The sequence below is a fragment of the Schistocerca americana genome, chromosome 6 (genome assembly GCF_021461395.2).
Source record: "Schistocerca americana isolate TAMUIC-IGC-003095 chromosome 6, iqSchAmer2.1, whole genome shotgun sequence".
Classification (NCBI taxonomy): domain Eukaryota; kingdom Metazoa; phylum Arthropoda; class Insecta; order Orthoptera; family Acrididae; genus Schistocerca; species Schistocerca americana.
Window position 1 is genome coordinate 357,654,987 of NC_060124.1, and position 14,106 is coordinate 357,669,092.

The 14,106-nt window shown below is 48.5% G+C and overlaps 1 protein-coding gene across 1 annotated transcript in view; it reads left to right on the plus strand.

Moving 5' to 3' along the window:
• Positions 1–14,106, plus strand: part of LOC124619319 (protein turtle-like) — a 906,568-nt gene that overhangs the window by 580,646 nt on the left and 311,816 nt on the right. The window lies entirely within an intron of this gene.

Here is a 14,106-nt window from a genome sequence, read left to right on the forward strand (position 1 = left end):
GTAAGCAGTAAGCAGCCGCCAGATCAACAGATTCGTTACGCTCCGCAGTCTATCCAATCGAGCAGCGGCGGCAAGCCTGGCGCAATAATTGTGTGCCCGGGTGGACGGGACGGCAGTGAGCGCGCAATCAGTGTCGGTCGCTGTAAACGGATCAGCGCGGTCGCACGGCCCGGCGGTTCCCCGGCGCCTTCATTAGCGCCGTTGCGGCCGAGCGCCGTAATCGACCAAACTTTTCGCCACCGCCTGCCGCGCACTTGAAGCACCGTACCGCCGTAGCCGGCTAATGCAAGACTGACAATTTGCAGCTCTTCTTGTACAGAAGGTCGGAGTAAAGAATTTGAGAGCATGTCAGAAAATATCTACGCAACATTTTTGTAATGTATCACAACAATCATACAAAATTTAAAATGGCATATTTTTCAACGTAATCCCGCTGGTTTTCAAAGCATTTGGTCAAGAATTGCACATGCTGTCAAATATTCTCAGGAAAAAGTTTTTGGTTGAGCATTATGCACTGCTTCCTTCATCTCTCTATTACAGACAAACGCATGACCTCTCAACGCATATTTATGTGGATCAAACAAATGGAAAGCCGACGGGGCGAGTACAGATCTATATTCAGGATGATTCAACACCACGAAATGAATATCCTGTAGAGTTTGAACGATGTAAGCGGCAGTATGTGAATGCGTGTTGTCAAGCAAAAGAAAAAAAAAAAAAACGTCGCTTGACAATAGAAATTGCATCTCATTCCAAAGCATATCACTGTAACGTTGACTGTACGTTCTTGACCTTTTTCCTCGTAATGTTTCAGAATCGGCCCGTTGGCGAAGAGAACAACGACTGTGAGCTCTCACTACTCACCCATCGATCCAAAGTGGCCTGACCATTTTTCGACTTTATATTCGCCCAGGGTTGAGCCAAGTTCAGCGTGGGGGACCGCGGCAAAGTAGCACATTAGCAGAGGCTACAAGCCCTGCAAAATATGGAGTAGACAAAAATATGGCAACACCAAGAACACAGCACATTAACATGCCCAATGCGGTGTAGGAAAACCGCTGGCATTCAAACAAGTTTCCAGTCATTTGTATGGTTTTCAAGGCACTCGTACACCACTCCTGCGTAAAATAGTGGCAAGTCCAGGTAAAGATGATGGATTTCTCCATAGTAGACCACAAAGGTTCAATAACACTGAGATGCCGGCCGGTGTGGCCGACCGGTTCTAGGCGCTACAGTCTGGAACCGCGTGACCGCTACGGTCGCAGGTTCGAATCCTGCCTCGGGCATATGTGTGTTGGATGTCCTTAGGTTGGTTAAGTTTACGTAGTTCTAAGTTCTAGGGGAATGATGGCCTCAGAAGTTAAGTCCCATAGTGCTCAGAGCCATTTGAGCCAATACTGACATGTGCTGACTGTAGTCGTCATGAAGGATGCGACTGTTCATCCTCGTGCTCACAAAACCAGACCTGGGCGATGGGAGCTGCCTTTCTGTAACACAGCTTTACCACATTGTACCATGGGATGGACCTGATCAAGCAAAATGGTCACATAATCCTTGGCAGTAATGTGAACTTGCAGAATAACTACAAGGGTCCATGAAGTCGCATGATGCGGCTGCCTAAGTCATCACCGAACACCCTCGCCTCCCCCTCCCCGGTCATGTTGGACTCTTGGGACGCAAACTCGGCCATGAGCCCAACAATGCGAAAAGAGACTTATCCGACCAAATGACATTCTTCCATTGCTGCATAGCTCGGATTTAATGGCTTCAACGTTTTCCTGTTATGAACATCTGCATCACTAGTCAGTGGTTTTGGATTCCAATTCGCCTTGTTATTCCCTGCTTATGGAGCTCCTTTTCGCGAGCGCAACATTCAGTTCTGTAGAAACTATTGCAGCTCTCGTCCTGTTTTGCATCACAATCCTCTACAATGACAGTACGTCACGATTACTCAACTAACACTTTCGTCTCTTTGTGACTTCTAAAATGATGTTTTTCTGCTTTCTCTGTATGTGGTACATGTTGTATCTCGATTGGTCACAACAGTAACTCTTAGACTAGGAAGCAGGAGACAGACCAGAGTAGCTGGGGACATTACAGAATATCAATGGGCAGTACTACAATTGATTAATCACATTTACCTATCTTTTGAGAAGCAGTCGTGTAAAATATAGCAAACATTTTCAATCTCTGAATAAAGCCTTTTGTCAGTTCAAGAGTAAACTATATTTCTAACTGCGCTGGTTCTAACACGCCTATCACGTCGGCAGTCACAGTTTCATGGGGCTGAGCTGTCGAACCGAGAACACGATCTGCGCTGACAAACTGGCCCCCGAGCGCTGTCGTCGGGGTGCGTTGTGCCAGTGCCAGAGAGGCCGCTGGTGTCGTATAGTCTTCCCATAGCGGGGAGGTGCGTCACATGATTTGCGCATACCGCCACGCTGGCGACACCCCTCGAGGTCGGCAGATACTGACGTTCGAGCTAGCGAGCTTTTGACGGCCAGCGTACGAGTGGTGTCTTACGATGACACCACAGTATAAATCTTCCATACGGTTCTTCTTGAAACACCAAACACTTCAGCTACAGTGGTTACGGAAGGACCCACCATACGAGCTCCAATAATTTTCCCACGTTCGAATGCACGTATCTCTGACATACTTTACTCACGATTACACAGAAAACTGTTCTGACCACGGCGAACCCTTGCTACGTATTGAGGACATTGTACAGGTGCCGTTCGTTAGTAATCAAGTACAGCAGCTTGGCTAGCATCTCCATTTATGCTCAGGCATGAATTTCTCGCGGTGTTTTGTCCAAACTTTGTAAGACTCTGTGCTAAGCCTACGCTTTCCCATGGAAGTTCCCAGGCCGTTACCAACACGAAGTAACAGATGAGCTTTAGGTTCTCGAAAAGAGAAATCTCAATCAGAGTTCAAGAGAACGGGAAAATCCACTAACCCGCAACTTGGTTGGCCGAATTACGAACGAGGACGCCACAGGTGACCAGCAGCCTTATTAGCAAGAAGCTACCTATCTCCTCTTGCCAGATGACACACAAACACAAAAGAAGTCGATGTATATATCATTCCTCTCCATTAAGAGTAATAAGAAGAGAAATGGATGGCAGTTACCGCACGCTGAATTCCAGAACCGGCAGTTCGTCATGTGTACTGCTGAAGCTCTAACTATGGAACATTCTTGGCGAAGTTTTGCTGTTACTTGGAACCACGTGGACTGCAGTGATAGCCAATGTCTGCGTTCATTAGATTTCCAAGCCCTCTTATTTCTCTCGCTTCATCGATCATATGATCCCAGTTACCCCTAGAGCGACATAACACGTTAGTGTTCGACGAAATGTAGCTCCGAAACAACGAATGTACTTCAACTGGACTTGACAGAGAGCCACTGCGTTTCTCTGAGAGAAGAGTTGTCTCCAGCTTTTGCCCTGTTCGTGGGAAAAGTGCGGTTCATGGCCCTCTGTCTTGACCAAGTAAGGTAATCAAACACGTCCCTACCTGCAGGAGATTGTAAATTGATGGTGGATGGGCAGAGGACACGACACACATGAAGAGTTTATCATTAAAACATTCACATATTAAAACAAAAACTTTCGTATTGCTAATAACTTCCTTCACAGAAGTATGGTTGCAGTCAAGAATTGATTGAAGGCAAGCACAGTGTGTTTTACTGACACCTAAAATGGAAAACGACATCGTTACTAAATTAATATAGAAGTACTGTTTACAAAATGGCAGACAACGTGTCGTTATTCTAGAAGACAAATTTAACCTCTGCGCTGCAATTGGTGGAAAGCTTTCGATACACACTATGTGATCAAAAGTATCCGGACACACCCAAAAACATACGTTTTTCATATTTGGTGCATTGTGCTGCCACCAACTGCCAGGTACTTTATAGTAGCGACCTCAGTAGTCAATAAACATCCTGAGACAGCAGAATGGGGCGCTCCGTGGAACTCACGGACTTCGAACGTGATCAGGTGATTGGGTGTCACTTGCGTCATACGTCTGTACGCGAGATTTACACACTCTATGCATCCCTAGGTCCACTGTTTCCGATGTGATAGTGAAGTGGAAACGTGAAGGGACACGTACAGCACAAAAGCGTACTGGCAGACCTCGTCTGTTGACAGACAGAGACCGCCGACAGTTGTAGAGGGTCGTAAAGGGCAATAGGCAGATATCGATCCAGACCATCACACAGGAATTCCAAACTGCATCACGATCCACTGCATGACAGTTAGGCGGGAGGTGAGAAAACTCGGATTTTATGGTCGAGCGGCTGCTCGTAAGCCACTCATCACGCCGGTAAATGCAAAACGACGCCCCGCTTGGTGTAAAGAGCGTACACATTGGACGAGTGAACAGAGGAAAAACGTTGCGTGGGGTGACGAATCACGGTACACAATGTGGAGATCCGATGGCAGGTTGTGGGTAGGCGAATACCCGATGAACGTCATCTGCCAGCTTGTGTAGTGCCAACAGTAAAATTCGAAGGCGGTGGTGTTACAGTGTGGTCGTGTTTTTCACGGAGGGGGCTTGCACCCCTTGTTGTTTTGCGTGGCACTATCACAGCACAGGCCTACATTGATGGTTTAAGCACCTTCTTGCTTCCCGTTGTTGAAGAGCAATTCGGGGACGGCGATTGCATCTTTCAACATGATCGAGCATCTGTTCATAATGCACGGCCTGTGGTGGAGTGGTTACACGACAATAACATCCCTGTAATGGACTGGCCTGCACAGACTTCTCACCTGAATCTTATAGAACACCGACTTCGTGCCAGGTCTCACCGACCGACATCGATACCTCTCCTCAGTGCAGCACTCCGTCAAGAATTGGCTGTGATTCCCCAAGAAACCTTCCAGCACCTGATTGAATGTACGCCTGCGAGAGTGGAAGGTATCATCAAGGCTAAGGGTGGGCTAACACCATACTGAATTCCAGAATTACCGATGGAGGGCGCCACGAACTTGTAAGTCATTTTCAGCCAGGTGTCCGGATACTTTTGATCACATAGTGTATGTTCTGTCACGAAAAAATCACCAAAAATATTACATAAACATTACCAAAAATTTTTACATCTGTGTATTTGGAATCATGGCTGTTTTTAAATTACTTAATTATAGTATCTATGTGCTGCAGCTACACCTTTTGTACTTGTGGTCAGTTCGTCTCACGCATTGGCTATTGACATTTAGTCTTGCGGCACCCAGGTAGGCATGGCGTGTTATGTTAGGGGAACGATGTTTTCGCCAATTGCGAGGTGCACGTAATTTTAATTCTGACGTGCCGACGCATCGCTTATTTCCTGTTTTATGCACCTATTAATTCAATAGAAGGATTATGTGTAGCTAGCAAAAGATATTTATAATAACGTTTATGAAATACGTTGTCATTTGGTTCTTCTATGAATTAATGTTACATTATTTGTATAACAGTTTGGAGCACTTCTTGTAATTTTATTACAGATCTGAAGATGGTAACTTAGTTTTACCGTAACCCATTACCTACAATACAGTTTCTTTATAGCGATCTCGGCTAAGTTGTTCTTCCCCTCCTAAGCTTTCCATATAAATCAGAGATCAGTGAGGTCTTTGCACTCATGGGCGATCGATCGAAGCCACAAGTGGTTGGTTTCGACGTCTTCTTACCACGTGGCGATGTCGAACGGAGTTTGCAGTATTCAGCTGGTTGCTACAACACTCCTGCTCGAAACAGCTGCTAGTGCCGCATTAAAACGGTGGCGCTATAATGCAGGCCCCATTGCACGCCTGTGCCCAAGATAACGAACAGCAAAAACTTTAACGACAGACTATGCTGCAAGTGGATGAAGCCAAACGCGATAACCGTTGGCGTCTTCCGAACGTGTTCATGGTAGTTGTGCGGAAATGTAGTGTGTTGATATTTCTGCGGATCCCAAAACACTTGAAGTAGGTTTTTGCCTTCACATTGACTTCGCTAACTTGCAATGAAACCGTCACAGTCCAACCTAACCGAGACCTCAGACTAAGACACAGATCAGTTTGTCGCCACAGCTAGGTATTTCTGCTTTGACATGGATTGGTATCGCCAACACACAACCATACTTTCATATTCCAACCTAACCTAGGCTTCGTTTGGAGATGGGCAAACCAGCCTGATATTGATCAATGTGTAATAAGTTTGTCATAAAATATTGGCCGCAGTTTTTCAACGTTTCAGCATAATTAAAGATGGGAATGTAAATGAGCGTTTGGTCGGGAGGCCCCTTACGGGGCAGGTCCGGCCGCCTTGGTGCAGGTCTTATTGCATTCGACGCCACATTGTGCGACCTGCGCGCCGGATGGGGATGAAATGATGATGAAGACAACACAACACCCAGTCACTGAGCGGAGAAAACCACCGAGCCAGCCAGGAATCGAACCCGGGCCCATAGGACCGCAATCCGTTACGCTGACCACTCAGCTATTTTTTTTATACGCTACCCCTTTTTTTAGACGCTACTCCTTTTTTATTTTTTTTCTCTTTTGGAACAAAAAAGAAAAAAAGTTTCTCAAAGCCAAAATCAAATTTCTTTTTCCTTTAAGAACAAATTATGAGGAATAAATAAGGAAAAGTTTTTTTTTCAAAAGAAAACAAAGACTTCAATTATACTTGTTTCTCCTTCCAGTAAACAAAAATGAGTCTCCTTCGTCTTGTTGGCGAAGTAGCAATCTTTTGGAACAAAAAAAGAAAAAAAAGTTTCTCAAAGCCAAAATCAAATTTCTTTTTCCTTTAAGAACAAATTATGAGGAATAAATAAGGAAAAGTGATTTTTTTTAAATTAAAGTCGTCGTGCGACTGGTAGTTAAAGTCCAGCTCTGACAGGAGCTCCTGAAGTGTATCCGCCTACAGCATGCCAGCTCGTCCAAACGTGTCTTCTCATGGCGTAGGCGTGGGTTCTGGGTAGCAGATCTATTCAGTTCGGTTCGGTTTATACAGTTTTCAGCTTCTCAGGGCTTGGACGTTCCAGCTACTAGGTGGGTTATTGAAAGTGCTCCGTAAGAAATTGGAAAAATATTGTTTATAGCGTGGGTTGCGTATTAGGACGCAGTGTCGTTCGTTGAGATAAGTCCAATATCCTAGTGTAGACTTGTCGCCAGAAGTAAAAAGATAGCGGATCGTGTGGCCACAGATCCAAATCACAGAGTGAGTTTTGGCGGAGGGGTAGAAAGTCTTATCGGGGTACAAAAGCACGTGGACGTCGATCTGAGCCGGTGTCTGGCGAGTAAGAAACGCCAAAATTCGCTGCGCAAGTGTCCATACGTCGAAACCTGTGCCACAGTGAAACCGGTGGACATCTGTGTCATCCACTCCACAGTGGGTGCAAAGGGATGAATCGGCGAGATGGATGCGGTGCAGACGATCTCGGTTAACTTGTTTGCCATTCACGGTGATGTACCACGCTGATTGAACGTCTGATTCAAGAAAACGCGCATGGATCGCCTTCCATATGTGTCGCCACACGTACTGTGGATACTTACGTTCGATGGGGTTGGACGGGCGGGACTGTTGTAACAATTCGGAGACTGTTTTCGTGAGGTACAAACGTGTAAGTGGTAAGGATCGGTAGATAAAACTGAATTCCAGGAAAAATCGTTGGATGTGATAAAAGGGGGTTGGAATGGTCGATACCAGTACTGGGGTGGACAAGGAGGCCGGTGAAAAGTTGTGAAGCAGGAGGCTAGTAAGACTCTGCGGGTAACGATGCCAAAGTTTGAGTTGGGAGCTGACGTATAGTGCCTTGACACGAGTCGGCACGTGGATGAGTCCCACCCCGCCACGATCTCGTGGCAGTGCAAGGGATTCATACTGCACCTTGAATAACATCCCCGAGCTGACGAAGGAGCCGAAAGCCATCAACAGTCGTCGCGCCAGGAGATTTGGGACTGGTAGTACTTGAGCCACTTGTGGTATACGGGGAGCATGATACATGTTCACGTATTGCGCGCGTTGGATAACGTCGAGAGCTCGTAGCCGGTGATCTGCGAGATTTCCTCTGATTGTCTGTAGCAATCGTCTACCATTGATAGTCGCTGAGCGGCGCTGGTCTGCTGTGAAATCAAGTCCAAGACACCGTATGGTGGCGGCGACACTAAGGGGAGCAGCGCATCCCTCCGGCAAGCCCTCACCAATGAGCAGGACCTTGGATTTCAACACGTTGAGGCAGCTCCCCGAAGCTTCGCCGTAAGTCGCCACCCATGTCAGTGCTGCTCGTACTTCATCTTCACTGCGCAGATATAGTACTATGTTGTCTGCGTAGGCTGTACAACAAAAACGGTGGCCTTGCACAGCCATGCCTTCCAAACGTTGGCGCATGCCCTGGAGCAGGGGTTCCAAGGCGAAAATCGTGGAAGGAGGGCAGCCTTGTCGTACAGATCGTGCGATGACCAGGGACGGTGTAAGGCGACCATTGTACATGATTTTAGAGGTTGCACTACTCAACAGGCGCATAATCTCTGTGACAATACCGCCAGGAAAACCCATATGCTGAAGAACTGTCCGTAAATAGAAGTGGTCAACACGGTCAAAAGCCTGGCTAAAGTCCAGTGAAGCCAAGGCGCCAGGGAGACGCTGATAATGCGCTAATGCTATCATGTCTCTGTAACGGCAAAGGGCCGTACGGATGTTGTCGCCTCCTAGGGAAGTCTGGTCGCAGGATGTGACGTAACGTGCGACCTTCTTGAGTCGCGATGCCAGTAGCCGTGTGAATATTTTCATGTCGCTGTTGAGCAAAGTAATTGGTCGATAGTCCTGGATCCTCGATAACCCGCGCGGTTTATGTACGGGGATAATAATGCCTTCTAGAAAGGCGCTCGGGACCACTGTCATCGGTGACATCAGCTCTTGTGCGATTGCCGTCCACGTGGAAGCCAACAAATAGTGAAAACTTTTATAAAATTCGATGGGTATACCGTCAGGTCCAGGAGATCTGTTATCGGAACCCGCCTTGATAGCATCTACCACTTCATCTGTGGTTACGTCGTCTTGGAGGTCATGCACTGCATCCTCCGGAAGAGTGTTCGTAGTAAGCTGAGCGACTTCTGTGATCAGTGCTGCAGAATGCGGTACGGCTGCGTATAGCCCGGCAAAATGAGCATGGAGAGTACGACCGATGCTTTGTTGGGTGTCGTGCCGGTGCCCTTCCACATCAGTGAGGACTTGGATCAGAGCTCGTCGTCGTCGTTGTCTTTCCTGAAGGAGGTGGAACATCGACGGACGTTCTTGAGGGATGCGATTAGAAGCTCGAGAACGGACTACAGTGCCTTCCAAGTTACGCCCCATGATCAAGGAGATCTGCGCCTTCGTGCGATGGACCATCGACTGCCGGGCTGGCGAGAAAGGCATCGTCGTACAGTCACGTAGAATGGTGTAGTAGAAGTGCAAGGTACGAGTTTTCCACGCCTTTAATTCCTTCCCATAACTCATCAGAGTCTTCCTGAGGGTCGGCTTTGCACAGGAGAGCCACCATGATAAGGTGGAGTCATAGGCTTCGCGACGATGGTGGCAGCGTGCCCACGCTTCTTCGAGCATACGGCGACAGTCTGAGGAGGTCAGGTGAGCGACATTGAGTTTCTACAGACCACGACTATGCCACACTTGCTGTCGGGTGAGAGTGACGTCACAGAGGTACGCATCATGGTCTGAACAGGACAAGAGCCAGACTTCCGCATGACGTGTGCCATCAGCAAGGGAGCGGGTAACGTAGATGCGATCTATGCGGCTTGACGAGTGAGAGGTGTAGAATGTATAGCCCGGTTGAATTCCGTGGAGCTTCTTCCATGTGTCAACAAGTCGTAGACGGTCGATGACCACTGAGAGAGATGCACAAGGGGAATGTCGCGGGAGTTGGTCGGTGGGTTCTTGTGTCGAGTTAAAATCCCCACCGAGTACCAAATCGTCTTGCGGACCGGTGAAGAGGGGTGTGACGCTTTCGGCAAAAAAGGTTTGTCGGTCATGACGGCGGCCAGTGCCGGACGGAGCGTAGATATTAATAATGCGCACACCGAACAGTGTGAAGGCCACACCTCGCGCAGTGGGGAAGTAGATGACGTCCTCTGCAGGGAGTCCGTCGCGTAGCAGGATGGCGACGCCGCTACCGGTATCGGATGCGGGGGAAACATGGGCGTTGTATCCGGTGGGAACTAGGAAGTCAGCCACAAACCCCTCTTGTAAGAGTGCTATATCCACATCCGCAGAGTAAATAGTGTCTCTGAACATGGCCAGTTTATGGGGGGCACGAATGGTGGCAAGATTCATCGTGGCGATACGATATTGCTGTGTACGGCCACCCTCAGTATTTGCAGAACGTGCGGTAGAAGTAGTCGGCAGGTGGAGAGCCGCCGGTGGTCCCGCAGTGGTGATGATTACTGGCGGGGCGCCAGCCGCAGTGTCGCCGAGGTGGACTCCTGTGCAGACACGCTGGCAGCCTGTTCCACTTCTTCTTCAACGTCATCGGCCCAGGAAACTGACGACGTGGACATGTGACGGTCACGTACTTCCGGAACGGGTGTTGTGGATTCCGCAACATGAGTGGCAGGAGGGCCGCCGTCATCATTCGTTGACGAGGACACGTCCCTGGCTGGGAGAGTAGGAGTCTGTTGCTGCCACATCGCGTGACTGGACGCAGTGTGGGAGATCACCGTCAGACAACAACAGGTCCACATCTCGCGGGGCCGTCTGAGAAAGGGCGTCATCGGAAGGCGTTCGTCGTCGTTTCCTGTGTTTGCGAGGCGACCGTTGTTTTCTGATGTGGCCTTCTGAATCAGAATGTGGTCGCCCGTCGTCGGACGACGAACCCGTCTGGACAAAGGCAGACGTCGGCACGACACCGAGGTCGACGTCCATGGTTCCAACAGGAACATCGGTTTCGGTCTGCAACCCGGACGGTCCTGAAGCGAGCACTGGAGGCGACGCCGTGCTTGTGTCCTCGTCGCGTTGTGCTGCGGCGGGTGGCGTTGACGATGCTGCTGGCGCAATCGAGATTGGTACGACGGGGTCCTGTGCAACCTTGGCGTAGGTGATGGGTAAGGACGTGACCGTCGAAGCCTGAGTCTCTTCACGTAACGGCGTCTGTATTAAACGGCGGTGTAAGCATTCGGAACGTACATGTCCCTCCTGGCCACATCCTGCGCACGTTCGTGGCTGTCCATCGTACATGACGATGGCCCTCACGCCGCCAATCAGCAGGTACGATGGGACATGTTTCGTCAGCCCAATTTTTATTTGCCGGACGCCATTTAATACGGGGTAGGTCGTAAATGTTTGCCACTTCTCCGCGACGTGACCCAAGACGGTGCCATATGGTTGGAAAGCGGCAATGACCACATCCTGAGGCACCTCGAACGGGAGCTCAAACACCCGCAATGTCCGGAGACCGAATCCAGCATGGGCGACTGTGACAGCACCCATATGTCCATCAGAGTGTTTAAATTTCAGTCCGGTGGCATGACGCTGAATGATGTCATTGCAAATTTCCTCCGTCGACATCTTGATGTAGACAACACTTCCAGTGATGGAAAAATGTATTCCGATTACGTCCTGGGGATTCAAACGTAGATCCTCACGTATGAACTGTTCGACTTCGAAAGCTCTGGGTCGTGGATGTTCGGCCTGAAACGTTACTTTGATCGTTGCACGGCGGGTACGAGTGCGCCATGGTGTACGTTAGTACTGGACTCGCTAGGCACAAACACCGCGACGCGGAAGTAAACACCGCCGAGAGCGGAGCGTCACACGGCGCGCGGAGCAGTTCCGCACGCTAGCACGGCTGCGAGCCGACTCTATTGGGGCGGACAGCATAATTAAAGATAATTCGTAGTAGCACGTATCCAAGCTTACAGCACGCTGTGCTAAAGAACTAAACAAAAAAATTCTTAGTGTGCGCGTAATCTAGGTGCAAAAACCGCTAACGTTGAAAGCCCCCTACTTCAGCCAGAGCACCAGGCTCCGCAGAAATTACTCTCCGCAGAAGAGTCACTTCCCACAAGTGTTCCCAGGCTCTTGCGAAAGTGCCATCTAAACTGCGACGGCTGATGTCCGAACAAAGAGAATGGGGCTGGAAGGCCGCGTCTCAGAGTATTACGAGCTCGGAGTGACTGGTACTCGGAAAGCTTACGACTCCAAAGTATACGTTTTCCGGTACCGTTGAGAGGAGCAGAGGCCAAGTTCAACGTTCTGGAACACAGAAAGAAGATAATGCCTTCGGTCCTTGAAGGTCTCCCATCCTACCTAGGCGCCATCCGAAATGGAGGAGGAGTTTTTCTGTATCGAAGCACCTCTTTTAAGAAGAAAAAGCCGTTCAGACCTCTGGTGATTCCAACATCTTTCGCCACTTTGTACAAATTACGGATTTCTCTCATGATTATCGTTTCATGCATAACATTCCGAGATACTGGTCAGTAGTATGTAAGAAATCTGGCTATAATAGTATTATTACTCGCAAATTTTTCTTGTAGCAGGAAATGTGCATGTAAAGTTACAGAGACATCGAAATAAAATAAATATTAAAAAATTAATTTAGGTTTATTAAAGTATTCTGTGCTATTATGCTGTGAGTGAATAAAGTACTTGTTGAAACCGAACGTTTAGTCCCCATCTGTGGAGGACATCTTCAAAGGCTATTGTAACTTTTTTAGAAGGTCCGACGAATTCCTTGACTCGTCAGTAACGAGCCAGAGTTTTCGTCGAACCTTCGAAAAAAGATGGGAAGGAAACGTTGTGTTTCAACAGGGAATTCATCTAACCATGGGATAATAGCCCGGAATATTTTACGAAGGCGTGCTGAAAAGTCATGGCTCCGAATCTTTTATTCTGTTCTCAGAATCATATATTTATATGTCCGAAAGAACAGACACCATATCCATATAAGTACACTACTTGGCATTAAAATTGCTACACCACGAAGATGACGTGCTACAGACGCGAAATTTAACCGATAGGAAGAAGATGCAAATGATTAGCTTTTCGGAGCATTCACACAAGGTAGGCGCCGGTGGCGACACCTACAACGTGTTAACATGAGGAAAGTTTCCGACAGATTTCTCTTACACAAACAGTAGTTGACCGGCGTTGCCTGGTGAAACGTTGTTGTGATGCCTCGTGTAAGGAGATAAATGCGTACCATCACGTTTCCGACTTTGATAAAGGTCGGATTGTAGCCTATCGCGATTGCGGTTTATCGTATCGCAACATTTCTGCTCGCGTTGGTCGAGATCCAATGACTGTTAGCAGAATATGGAATCGGTTGGTTCAGAAGGGTAATACGGAACTCCGTGCTGGATCCAAACGCCCTCGTATCACTAACATCGAGATGACAGGCATCTTATCCGCATGGCTGTAACGGATCGTGCAGCCACGTCCCGATCCCTGAGTGAACAGATGGGGACGTTTGCAAGACAACAACCATCTGTACGAACAGTTCGACGACGTTCGCAGCAGCATGGTCTATCAGCTCGCAGATCGTCGCTGCGGTTACCCTCGACGCTGCATCACAGACAGGAGCGCCTGCGATGGTGTACTCAACGACGAACCTGGGTGCACGTATGGCGAAACGTCATTTCTTCGGATGAATCCAGGTTCTGTTTACAGCATCATGATGGTCGCACCCGTGTTTGCCGACATCGCGGTGAACGCACATTGGAAGTGTGTATTTGTCATCGCCATACTGGCGTATCACCCGGCGTGATGGTATAGGGTGCCATTGGTTACACGTCTCGGTCACCTCTTGTTCGCATTGACGGCACTTTGAACAGTGGACGTTACATTTCAGATGTGTTACGACCCGTGGCTCTATCCTTCATTCGATCCCTGCGAAACCCTACATTTCAGTAGGATAATGCACGACCGCATGTTTCAGGTCCTGTGCGGGCCATTTGGATACAGAAAATGTTCGACTGCTGCCCTGGCCAGCACATTCTCCAGATCTCTCACCAATTGAAAACGTGTGGTCAATGGTGGCCGAGCAACTGGTTCGTCACAACACGCCAGTCGCTACTCTCGATGAATTGTGGTATCGTGTTGAAGCTGCATGGGCAGCTGTACCTGTACACGCCATCCAAGCTC